Raw genomic sequence first — 12853 nt, 5'->3', positions numbered from 1 at the left:
AGTGAAGTCACCTTTGTCTATGGCAAAAGTGGTAGATGGGTTATAAGAGAGCCTTTTTCCATTCCTCTCATTGGGCACAGGGATAACAATAAATGTGAAAAGAGAGATTGTGTTTGTACCCTATTATAAGCTACCATTTACTGAGCACTTATGTTCCAGGACCCATGTTATGTTCTTTGCATCTATTTTTAAAAAACATTTTTATTGTGGTGTATGTGTGCGTGTGTGTGTATGTGTGTGTGTGTGTGTGTATGTGTGTGTGTGTAGACAGATAAAGCTGACATTTTTCCCACTTCTTTAAACATATAATTTAGTAGCATCAGTTATATTCATAATATTGTCCAACTATTACCATTTCCAAACTTTTTGTCACAATAATCTATTATAGTTTAAGATGAACCTGTCCTCTGACCCCCTTGGGGCAACTACCCTATCCCCCACACCTAGTCCAATACCTCATCTGTCACAGTTCTCTTCATCTTAACTCTAATTCATGTAGCCAATCCCCAGTGGGTTCCCGGGCACTGGGGCTGGTGGCTTCAGCCTGCCTGGGTCTGGCCAGCATTGGTCCTGCAGTGCCCTTGGGGTCACCCTGGGTGCAATTTGGCCCTGGGTCCTGAGCTCCACAGTTGCAGGCACAAGGCTATACCTGAGGGGTGGGAGGGCCAATAGCAGGCACACCCAGAGATCCTAGGCCCAAGTAGGGTGCAATCCCAAGAGAGGGAAAATTTTTAAGTGGAGGGTAAAAAACAAGCCTATGAGTGACCATGCAAGGACATGAATCTTCAATCTTCTGGTGTGGAATCAGATGCTTTATCCATTAGGCCACATGGTCCTGTGATGGACAATTGTGCAAGCCTGTCCGGACCTGCACCTGTTATCTATTATACTTAAATTATCAATATATGGTGGGTAGATATTAACATTCCCATTTAACAGATGAGGAAACTGAGGTTCTGAAAGGTTATGTCACTAGCCTGAAGACAAACAGCTGATAAGTGGTGAAGCTGGGTTTCAAACTCAGTAAGTATGATTCTAGAGCAGGGGTCAGGACATTTTTTCTGTAAAGGGCCAGAGAACAAATATTTTAGGGTGGCAGTCCTATACAAATACTCCATCAAAGCTACTCAACTCCATCACTGCAGCATGAAAGTGACCATGTATAAAATGTAAAGAAATAGACATGGCTGTGTTCCAATAAAACTTTATTTATGGTCACTGAAATTTGAATTTCATGTAATTTTCGTGTGCCATAAAATATTCTTTTGCTCCTCCCACCATTTAAAAATGTAAAAATCACAGATGCACAAAAACAGGAGGTGGAGTTACAGTTTGCTGATCTCTGCTCTAGAGCCAACGCACTCAACCACTCTGTTTACTGCCTCTAATAGTGACAACCAGCTTTTGGCATTTGTGCAGAACTCAGCCACATCTTTCAACTGCCACACAGACACCACATTCCAGCCCCAGAGGCAGTGGGGGGTGAGCACTGAACCGGGTGCTCAGCCTGCTCCAAGCACTACTTGCAGCACTTAGACATATGAATGAATTTTAACCCACACTAGTCGGTAGTGCTGAGATTTCCCCTTTATAGGAAGGAATGGAGATACAGAAAGTTTAAATCGCTTGCCTGAGGTCACCCAGCTGTATCGGTGAAAGGTGAAGCTGAGATTCGAACCCAGGTTGTCTATACTGAGCTCTGTCATTGTTATGCTATAGCCCAGCCTGGGCCCAGAGCCAGATTGTCTGGGTTTGAATGCGACAATGCATTGCACGTAAGCCCGTGGCACACAGTCTGGAACACGTTAAGGGTTGATAAATGTTAGCTGCTAATATCATTAAGACTATTGTTAATACCACTATGGACTAGCTATGTGGCCTTCAGCAAGCTGCTGCCTCTGTCTGGACCTTGATTAGTTCTCTGAATAGTTTTCAGCTTCAACATTTTCAGCCCTCTAAGGTTGCAGAGGACCCCCTATTTCCTTGGGTCTCAAGTTGAGTTTAAACTTCTTGAGCTGTCCTGAGGGGATCAGAATCCTGGCCTGGGGGCCACACAAGAGCACAGAGGAGCAGGGTGGAAGGGGAAAACAACATACAGGACATAGCTCTTTTTCTCCTAGCCACAGAGCCAACTATTTCTCACCAAAAATCTATTATGTTCCCTGTAATTCGATCAGGCAAGAAGGGGGCCCCAAATTAAATTTGGAACTAGCAAATTATCTTCTAATTGCATTCTCTGATTTCCATCTGATGAACAGAATGCGGATAGAAGAAAATGCAAGCCACAAAGAAACTGGGGCCAGGGAGCCCATGAGCATAACTCCTCTTGACATTTCACACAGCCCTGCTGTTCCAGCGGCGGCGGGTGCAGTGAGTCGATGTCTAGGAATGTGAGCAAGAGGCTGCAGGCATTCTCTGTTCCCCCCACTCCCCTTACAAAGAACTCAGTGGGTGGGTGGGTGTGTGGGGAACTAGTAAGAGGACGTCTCAATGCCACGAAAACTGCCTCCCTCTGGAAGAGGGGCAGCCGTCTCCCCATGTCCTGAGCTGAAGCTGAAGAAGCAGAAGCCCCTCCTAGGTGGACTCCATCTGACTCCCATAAATCCAGACCTTCAGGAGGAACCACTGAAGGACTGATCACCAGATGTGAGAAGCTGCTGGCCGCTCAGACCCAAGTGTGTGGTTCCTCAGGGCCAAGATCAAAGGGCCCAAACCTCCCAGAACTGAGAGGTAAAAGGTCACACTGGAGGATGTATTTCTCCCTCTTGCCCTTGGATACTGGTCCTGGGTGGAAAGCTGTTCTTCTAGGTCCCCAGAGCAGCTGACAGGGGATTCAGCAGTTACAGCTTCCAGAGACATCTGCAGGGACCCTTGGACTGGAAGTTACAGACAGGATAAGATGGCATAAGGGGTGCTAATCTCCTACACATTTCACAAGTTAGAAACCTGGCTGGAAGCTGAGCAAACTGACTCCTTGGAAGGGGCTGAAGGCGGCTACCAGAGGCTGGAGACAACAGCCTTCAAGGCAGGCAGGCTCAAGTGAACACTCTGGGGAGGAGCAGCGAATGAATGAATCACCCCAATCTCTCCTCCAAAGAAGGCTCCGGTCAGATAATGTGAAGTGCAAGGAACTGTGCTCATGTGTGGCCCTCTACTGGCCAGGAGGACTCTAACCAGGAAAGGGAGCTCCTGCGGACGCTGCAGCTTCTGACTCTTGAAAGGTGAGCACCGCCATCCCCATTACTGACCACTTTCCCTCCTCCTCCTCTCTTCTAACTCACTTTCTACACTCAGCAGTAGTCGTCTTTCTAAAAATGAGAGTCCAACCAATTCCACTGCTAGAAATTTTGCCTAGAGAAATATTCCCACAAATGTGCCAAGGCATGTGTCCAGCACTGTTTAATACTAAAAGATTAGGAATAATCCCATATGTCTAATGATGGGAGTGGGCTAAGTATAATAACACATCCACACAATAGAATATGATGCACTGTTCAAAATAGTAGGGTAAGTCCTAGCTACAGAAACAGAAATTGTCCCGGGTAAGGTGTCATGTGAGAAATCCAAGTGTCAGAAAGAGTTTAAGAATAATCCCATTGTTTAAAAAGTCTATGCACATAATCCTTAGAGACCACCTGGAAGACTCTGCCATGTAGTTATCAGTTTCTCTTTAGAGTAGTGAGACAAGAAGCTGGGATGAATAGTTTTCATTTGCTACTATTTTGACATTATTTATATTTTTTCTTATATTTAAGTGCTGCTTTTTAAAATGATAAATGGACAACAATAAGAAGAAGTCTCATGATTTAGAGCAAATATTTCATACTTTTCTCATAGTGCTCTTGTCCAAGGGCAAAGCTTGCCTGAAGCTGTCTCTTCAGTTTCCCCACCAGCGTCAACACTCTGGCCACCTTCTGCCCACTCTACTTCCTGACCCATCCACAAAAGGCTCTTGCAAGCAGCCCCTTAAGCTTTTGCCATCTTAGCTCCTGCAGTCTCCTATGTCCCCAGCTGGTGACTTTCTCCTCCTCCTTTTTCTAGTCTCAACTCCAACAGAGCATTTACTCTCCTCTGGGAAGGGTTCCCTTGACATATCCCCAAGCACATCACAAAGAAGGGCTCTAGGTCCATATCTGTCTACTACCAGATCGATTACCTGAGGCCCTCACCTGATGTCCACAGATGCCTAGTAAACAAACATGATTCAGGACCTCCATTAAGAGCAACTACAGTATGAGAATGGTGATAGTAACTAATGTTTATAAAGTATCATCTAGTTTAGTTCTTGCAATAACCTCGTAAGGAGTACAGGATAGGCAAAGGAAGCCCAGGGATGTGGGTAATTCATCCAAGGTTACTGTGAGTGTAGGGCTTTTGCCAGGTTTGTTAACGTCAAATCCCATGCCTTTTCCTCAACATGATCCCTAGCAAGACATTCAGGAATCTCACCTCTCCAACATGGGGTCCCAAACTGCTGGGTATGTTGAACTCCTACATCTGATTTTTCTAGATTTTCTGCCTACATTCTTACTATCAGGATATCATGAAAGAGTTTATCATATGACTTGTAAAAATCAAGAGAGGGTCTCATGACTAGCAACCTAGTGAGAACATGAAGTCAAATCTGATTAGCCATAACAAATTCACTGCTGCTGAATCCTTTTCTAAGTGATCAGCTCCTTTGCTAAGTACTCACTGTCCACTTATTCCATTATCTGCAAAATTCCATCTAGTGGAATTTTGTGGAGTCAAGTCAAAAGGATATGAGTTTACTTTTTCCAGGATCTCTTTTTCCTACTTTTTGAAAACTGAGCCAGTTATCCATCTCCATATTTATTTTACTAATCAATCCCCAGTGCCTGGTATATAGTAGGTATAGAACGAATACCTTCAATTCTCCATGGTTTCTCAAAAGTTACTGACAGTGGTTCTGTTACTGTGCTAATAAGTGCCGCACCCCCCTTGCCACCCAGTATACTGCGGAATAGTTTTTTCATTCTGAAAATCTAAACACATTTCATATGTCTGCGTACCCTCTTACATCCTGGGCTTCCTGTCCTCCCTTCCGAGTTTCAACTTCATGAGCTATAAAAGAAGGGATCTGATTAAATCTCTAAGGTTCTATCCAGATATCCATGATACCTGATTAAGATGGACGCCAAAGATCTTCTTTTGCCTGGTGTTTATTAAAATGACACCACACCCCCGCAGTTGCAGACACTTAGCTCTTACTCTGGAAAATACTGACAGTTCCATGAGCCAAGCACTCAGGTGGGTTTGCTCACATATCCTTTTATTTAATTCTTGTAACTCTTGAGGTTGAGGTTATCATCTCCTTTTCGCAAATGAGGAACTGAGGTTCAACATAGAAGGTTGTTGTTCAGGTCGCAGGTCTAAAAATTGGCAGAGCTGGGATTTAACCCAAGTCTTTGGATTCCAGGTCCAAGACACTACAGTTGCCTCAAACAACTATTTTACACTTGCTATCTGACTTACACTGGTATTTCTGAAAATGTGGCTAGAAGAATAGCAGCACTGGACTTCTCTGGGCAGATTGCTGAAAATGAAGATTTCTGGCCCCACAATCTGCATTTTAAACAAGCCCTGGTGTTTCTGATGCACACTGGAGACGGAAAGCACTGCTTTACTCTCTCCTATGTGCTCCTGCACTTGACTTCATTCTACTCTCATACTGACTCTGAAAGGCGGGCAGGACAGATCGCTATTATGCCCTTGCTACAAATGAGGAAACGATTGCAAGACAGGTTGTTCATCTTATTCTGGATACAATACAGGGACTTTCACCTCCCTGGTGCTGTTTTTAGTCATCTGTAACCCACAGTAGCTGCCTCTCTCTTCCTCAGTGACACTGTAGTTAGTGGTAGTGCTCAGGGTACCTTGGGAAAAGGTCACTCCAGAATATAAGGTCATCTCATGAAAAGGCCACCTTTGGAACTGAAACAAGTTTAAAAGGACAAAGTACAAGACCTGACTTTAGCCAACTTCAGAAACAGTTGGTGCTGCTATAAGAGTCATAGCTACTGATGGGAACAGAGCCCAGCAGAGGACCCTCTGATCTAACCAAGATCACTATAGGACAGCCGCAGGAAGGCATGGCCAGAAGACAAGTGACACAGCAAAGAAAACTATCCTAATTCAAATCTGCCTTGAGGTACTTGGAGGTTTCCTCAATAATAGTGAAGAGTGGAGAAAGAATTTATTAGCACTCCTCCAACACTGGCCAGGGGAGGAGGAATTCTAGCCCTTGGAGGAGAAATACAAGACAAATTAGCAGCCCCCTGAGGCAGTGCAGAAGGCCCTAGCTTTGATGATTTTAGACTTTGGAATAATATTTACAGACAAAGGTCTTATTCCATGCTCCCACTTCAAAAGAAAAGCTCTTGCCTAGGAGAATCATGCAGAGCAGAGATGGTGATGATGCATACTGGAAGGGCTTGATCCAAGGGTCCAAAGAGAAAGGTGGTCATTCTACAAAAATGTCATTCACCCAAGAAACGCGGAGTATCTGCTGCATTTTAGGCACTCTGGGGCATAAAGACGAACTAGATATGGCTCCAGACTTACAGAAGTTCATACTGTAAGAGTGACGTTAGATATGTAAACAAACATTGACAGGGCTATAACTGAGATATGAGGAGAATAACAAAGAGGGAGAAAAAGTCTCTTCTCATTGGTGGGGAGGGGTGATGATGGATTCAGGGAGGCTCTTCCACAGAGGGCAGGATATACTGGCTGAATGTAACAGGTTGATTGCCAGGCAGACAATCACATTTCAGTTTGAAGGCACAACATGAGCAAATGAACGAAGGCATAACAGAGTACAGCCCATAAGCTGCAATGCAGGACACATGTTAGGAGTGACCAGAGAGGAGGCTGGGATGGTGGAAGAGAGCAGGGGCAGAGCACCAAGGGCCCAGTATGCCAGGTGAAAGAGTAGCCCTTAGGCAGTGAAGAGTTATCAGAGGTATGTACACAGCAGAGCTTCCCAATGAATAGGATGGAAAGCCTGAAACACCAAAGACACGCTGGTCTTTACTTGCCAGTTTGTCTCTCTCAAGTCTACAGTTGGCTATATATATATCCACATGACGTCTGCTGGCCAATGAGTGTTCACGAACAGTAGGCTAAGGCTTTGTCCTCAGGCTACATTTTCACTGAGTTGTTCATTTTAACAGCTGAGATTTGTTTGTATGGGGTGTAGAATGTACGAATGGGATCACACAACCCCTTTTAGATAATCATCCACTGTTGCTCTGTGATACTAATATTAGAAAACTGAATGTCCAACATTCAGTGTCAAATGCTTGTTTACACAGACGTTCTCCTCCCGGCTGCACTGGGGGAAAAATGCTTTGGATGCCTTAACAAATTCCCAGGGGATGCCCAGAGAAGAGCCCTGGCCTGGCAGAGAAGACCTGGAAATGTGACCTGGCTAACAACAAACTTTCTGAGTGATCTGAGGCAAGCCAATAAAGCTCTCTGGGCTTCAATTTCTTCTTCCTCTGTAGAAGAAAGGAGTTATGAGAATGAAAAATTCCACACTAGTAGGTCGGTGCTGAATGAAGCCACGAGGAAGGGGTTATGGTCAGAGAAAGATTGACTGGATGACGACCCAGAGGCTAGTGTCACCTTGGTGAATGACCCTAATCCAGGCCTTGTTTTTGGTCTTTTAGGTCCAGAAACAAGACTTCATAGTACCCAGAGAGGTGCAGACATTCTAGGATGGCTCTACACAACCATTTATCAACCCCACTGTCCATTTATGAATTGACACCCATATGTTATGAAATCAGAACACCCACATCCCCTATACAGGCACTACCTCCAGATCCTTCCTATTATCGAGAGTTCTGGGAAGCTGAATTAGGCATCAGAAGATTGCTCTGTGAGCATGGACTTAAAATAAAGGGAAGTGAGAAGCCATGGAGAGAAATTTTATTCTCGCAGGAGTGAGCTGGCCAAACTAGCCCTGTCTAAAACAAAAAATTTCCTTCTGGTGTCCAAATCAAGATTCAGTATCTTTATCTGGACACACTACTAGTTTTGCCCCATTGACTTTTCATTTTCTGTTTCACTGCTGGCCATTCATTATTCTACTATTTTTTAAAAACTTATTTTTAATTAAATAAAAATCATTACTTCTTTAGACATGTAACAATCACCAATTCACATATCATTCAGCCCTGGGAGACATTTGGTTCCCTAGCAGCTAATAACAAATGGTTAACACTCAGGAGCACTACTCTGTGTGAGGCCCTGCCACTCAGTGCTACACATGACTTCCCTCATTTTACCCCTTGCAATAACACTAGGAGGTAGAAAAGAGGTCAGTATCTCCACTTCATAGAAGAAAAAATGAAGCAGAGAAAGGGTGAATAACTTGCCCAAGGTATACAACTAATAAATGGAAGAGCCAGGATATCAGCCCAAGCAATCTGGTTCTAGAGTCTGTGCTTTTAACTACCACACGTTACTGCTCTCCTAATATGTAGATCTAACTAGTGTAACTCCCAGAGGACAAATTTCCATTTCAAAATGCATAGGGAATCACCAACCCATATACACCTTCCCACCCTTCAAAGATTTCTAAAATTTTAAAAACAAATTTTAAAAACTTACGATTAGAATCAAAATTTGACAGACTTCAGGGCAATTCATAATTAGTTTGTGCTAGAGTAGCTGAACTCATTCTTCCCTCTACTGCCTCTCTCTCCCCAGGACTGTACCTACAGAGAAGTGCAGCTCAAGATCCACTGCTGGATAGAAGGACTGCTGGATAGAAGGACTGCTGGATAGAAGGACTGCTGGATAGAAGGACTGCTGGATCAGCCTCTCTGGCTCTTTTGGGGGCAAAGACAAAGCTTTAACTTCTCACCTCAACATTTGCAGGCAATTTTCCAAAACAACCCAATGTCCGGAACCAATTCCTCCCTGCCATTTACAGTAACTGCACCATGGTGGCTGCTAAGGGAAGGATGTGGGGAAGGGGAAGGGCCGGGAAAGGCCTCACTTACATCATATCTCTTGGCCACCCCGGCAATTCTTTTAACAAATATCCCTCCCATGCCAACAATGTGCTCAGTGGTAACACAATGAGGGGCAAAACGCCACATGATTCCTGACCAAGTTATGTTTACAGAATATTAGGGGTCTCAGGATGTCATTAAGGAGATGATCAAATAAATAAATGTGAAATTAAAATCACAAAAAGAAGTTTCAAAGGAAAGGTCTAAGAAAGCACAAAACAAGAGCCATGACCTATTCTATAACTATTTCTATGAGACACCCAGGTAAAGATCTGAAGGATGAGCAGGAGTTAATTAGGCCAAAAGAGGGCGAGGGGACATTCCAGGCAGAGAGAACAGCATGAACAAAGGCCGTGTCAGAAGGAAGAAGGGTGTGTTCTGGACCCAGCGAGGAGCAGTGAGGCTGAAGTAGAGACGGTGAGAGGCTGTGGGGAGAGGACAGACTATGGGGACTCTGCAGGCCACATTAAGGACTTTGGTTTTTATCTAAGAATGCTGGAAAGTTGTGGAAGTGTATAAGAACAGAGAGATGACACAGTGTGATGTGGTCAGAATTTTTCTTTACAGATCACTCACTCTGGCTGCTCTATGGAGAATATATTAGAGGGGACAGAGTGAACATGGACAGTGAGAAGGCTATTGCAGGCATCCATATGAGAAAATGGTAGCCTGGAGCAGGGTGGTATAAGGAGAAATGGAAAGAAGTGGACACGCTCAAAATATTATCTAGAAACAGAACTAACAGGCTTGGAAGATGAGAAAAGCAGTATCAAGGACTCCCAGGTTCTGGCTTGAGCAGTAAGTAGATGGTGCTGCCCTCCAGTGGGACAGGTTACAATGAAGGGGAGTCAGTTTTGGGGTGAAGATTGAAAGTCCAGCTGGGTCTGAGATGTCTGGAAGACATTCAAATGGAAATGTGAAGTTGACAGTAGGCTAGATAGGTCTAGAGCTCAGTGGAAAGGTTTGGACTGAATTTTGGGGTCATCAGTATGTGAGGACAACAGAAGCCAGGGTGAGAGTGAGATTACCTAGGGAGAAAATAGAGAGTGAATCTGGAGAAACATCAACATTTCACAGCTAGCTAGAGAAGGATAAGCAAACTAGAATGACCTGAGAAGCAGAGGAAAACCAGGATAGTGTGGAATGTTATGAAAGCCAAGGGAAGAGAATGTTTCAACAGTGACAGACACCAATAATAAATGCTAACATCTATTAAGTCTTAACTATGACCAGGTAATGGCAAAGGCTTTGACTTCATGATCAAATTTAATCTGCACAACAACCTTTTGAGGTGAGAACCATTTCCCCTTTTACAGCTGAAGTAACTGTGGTAGAAAAAGAGTAAGCACCTGACTCAAGGTCAGGTGGCTGGTATAGAAGCTGGAATAAAAACACAAGCAGCCTGACTCCAAACTCTGATTCACTTTTCTCTACTTCTTCTAGTGCAGTTTGGGAGGTCATATAAGATGAAGACTGAAGAGTGGCCATTGGACCACTCTTCTCTAAAGTGGAGCTTTAGAGAACGTTTCAGGGGAGAGACAGAATGGAAGCCAGTCTAGAGCCCACTATTAGAAATGCTCCACATTATTACTTGTTTTTCAATTGTCTGAGGGAGTCAGTTAGGAGGCCAGGGCAGTATGTCAAATTTGTTTCCTCAACAGCATTTAATTTGATGCCCTTAAGTAGATGATGCTCAAAGTTACATGTGAATGGTTGGTTAGACTAAGAAGCACAATGTTGCTATGTGCTGCTGCTAACCCTTCACATTACACCATTCTAATGTTTTTGAAGTATCTTCTCCATCACCTCCTTGACCCTCACAACTATGCTATGAGGTGGATTACTTTCACCACATTTTATTGATAAAAAACTGAGATTTATAGTGGCAAAGGAACTTGCCCACAGTTACACAGCTATCTTGGCTCAGCTAAGACTCAAATTCAGGTCTTCTAACTCCAAGTCTACTTTTCTTTCCTGGGAGTCCCAGTGCAAAGAGGACCCTTTGGGGAGTTAGGGAGACCTGAGTTCAAATGTCAGCTCTGTGTGACCCTGGGCAAGATACATCACCTTTCTGAGCCTTCCTGTTTTACTACCAAATGGGGCTGCAGGATTATTGTGAGAGCTGAATCAGATAGTCTAAGTGAAACTCACTAAACAAAGCTTAACAGACGTCAGTCATCCATCCCTGGCCCCACCCCACCCCTCTTCATCTCTGCCCTGAATAGCAGCTATGGGGCTTCTACAGGGTCTTAGTTCTTTCTTCCTAAAGAACAAGGCAGGATTAAAGCACACTGCAGGTTACATAATGCTGATACATACCAGGAGTCTTAGTTTATGTTCACGCTGGAGTCCCTTGTAGGGGCACAGGAAGGCCCAGGTGTCTGTCCTTCCTGTCCTGTCAGGAAGGCCCCAGCCTCCCATCCAGTAGCTAGACTTAATGACCTGGCTGGCTGTTTCCTTAGAGATAAACTAGACAAATAGCAAACTAGAATCAAAGGCTTGGATCATTAAATTCGGCAGCAATATCAACAGTACAACAGCAGATGGCAGGGTTGCTCTACACACTCCTGAGCCAGAGAGAGACTCAGGAGAAATTTAATGGCATTTTTACTGACAGTTGAGAGTTCATGAACCAACCCTTCAATGCTATCTGATACCCAGTGTGTGGTAGGTAGGGTAAGTGTTTTGATCCTGAAGTTACAGAAGAGGAAACAGAGCCTCTGGGAGGTTAAATGACATGCCCATATTCAGGAATGCAAAGAGACTCTTCTAAGTAAAAGGTCAGAATGCCTGGGTTCAAATCCCAGCTGTGCTACTTACTGGCTCTGTGACTGTGAGCAAGTAACCTCCATTGCCCTATTTGTAAAATAAGTTAAGACCAGTTCTACAGTTCTTAGGTTGCTGTAAGAATTAAATGAAATAACGCATGTGAAATGCTTAGGACAGTGTATAATATAGCACAGAGTAAGCACTCAATAAATGGAAACTGTTACCGCAATTGTGATTCTAAATAGTGCTTGTTTAGATGGGGGTGTAGGTGAGAAAATGAGCATGGCTTTCAGTATCACAGAAAACACTCTGTCATCGGCCAGCCTATTACACCACAGTCTCCGTTTGCTACATGTGTAACTTCCTCACTGAACTTTCCTGGAGTCACAAATTTAGCAGAAATGGTCTGTTGTCTGATGAAGTGACAACAGCTTTCTAACTGTATTACCCCTTTTTTAGAGCACAAACATGAAAAATCACTTCTTAAAAGAGAAAGCTCAAATAGTCTGTGTTTTGATCCTGAGAAAAGAGGCCCTGAACAGTTCCCAGGAGCCTTAAGAATGGTGGTTTTTTCCTCCCTCTGATAACACTGTTAGGAACCAGGGTCAAGCAACGAGTCCCAGGTAGGGGCCATAAAGACTAACAGAGGCAGCTTTCCCCTCCTCCCACAACCACTTCTCCTGGACCAAACATCTCTAATGAGAGTGAAAGAACAATCATCAGAAAATTTGCCAAGGTTCTTCGCTTTGCCAACATGACAAGAGTCCAAGTCATCATTCATATCTCCACACTTTAACTTCAGCTACAAACGACACACAGTCTGGCTGCTTTCCCAGCCTCCCCACATGAGAGGGAGCCAGTTTCAGAGAACTTCAGAGAGAATGGCCCCAGCTCTAGAATCAATGGCACTGCTCAAGGAAAGGGAAGGCCAGAGGTACTTAGAGTCCATACAGACCTGTTGCAAAAGTTGAGAAGCAGCAGCAGGAGGGCTGGTCAGTCAGGTGTCCAGAGATCAGAAGGATCCTGGCCAGGCGCCC

General features: G+C 44.2%; 1 protein-coding gene and 1 long non-coding RNA gene across 2 annotated transcripts in view; one reads left to right on the top strand and one right to left on the bottom strand.

Moving 5' to 3' along the window:
- The window catches only part of LIMK2 (LIM domain kinase 2), a 52391-nt gene that overhangs the window by 26348 nt on the left and 13190 nt on the right, over positions 1-12853 (bottom strand). The gene's annotated exons all lie outside the window — the stretch shown is intronic.
- On the top strand, positions 2454-12045 carry LOC112480596. Its single transcript, XR_003046677.1, has 2 exons — positions 2454-3221; positions 8740-12045. It is a non-coding gene; the product is annotated as an uncharacterized LOC112480596 (long non-coding RNA).

This window comes from Pteropus alecto, unplaced genomic scaffold (assembly GCF_000325575.1).
Source record: "Pteropus alecto unplaced genomic scaffold, ASM32557v1 scaffold190, whole genome shotgun sequence".
NCBI lineage: Eukaryota > Metazoa > Chordata > Mammalia > Chiroptera > Pteropodidae > Pteropus > Pteropus alecto.
The sequence above is the reverse complement of the archived record's forward strand: the minus strand, read 5'-3'. Positions and strand labels throughout refer to the sequence as shown.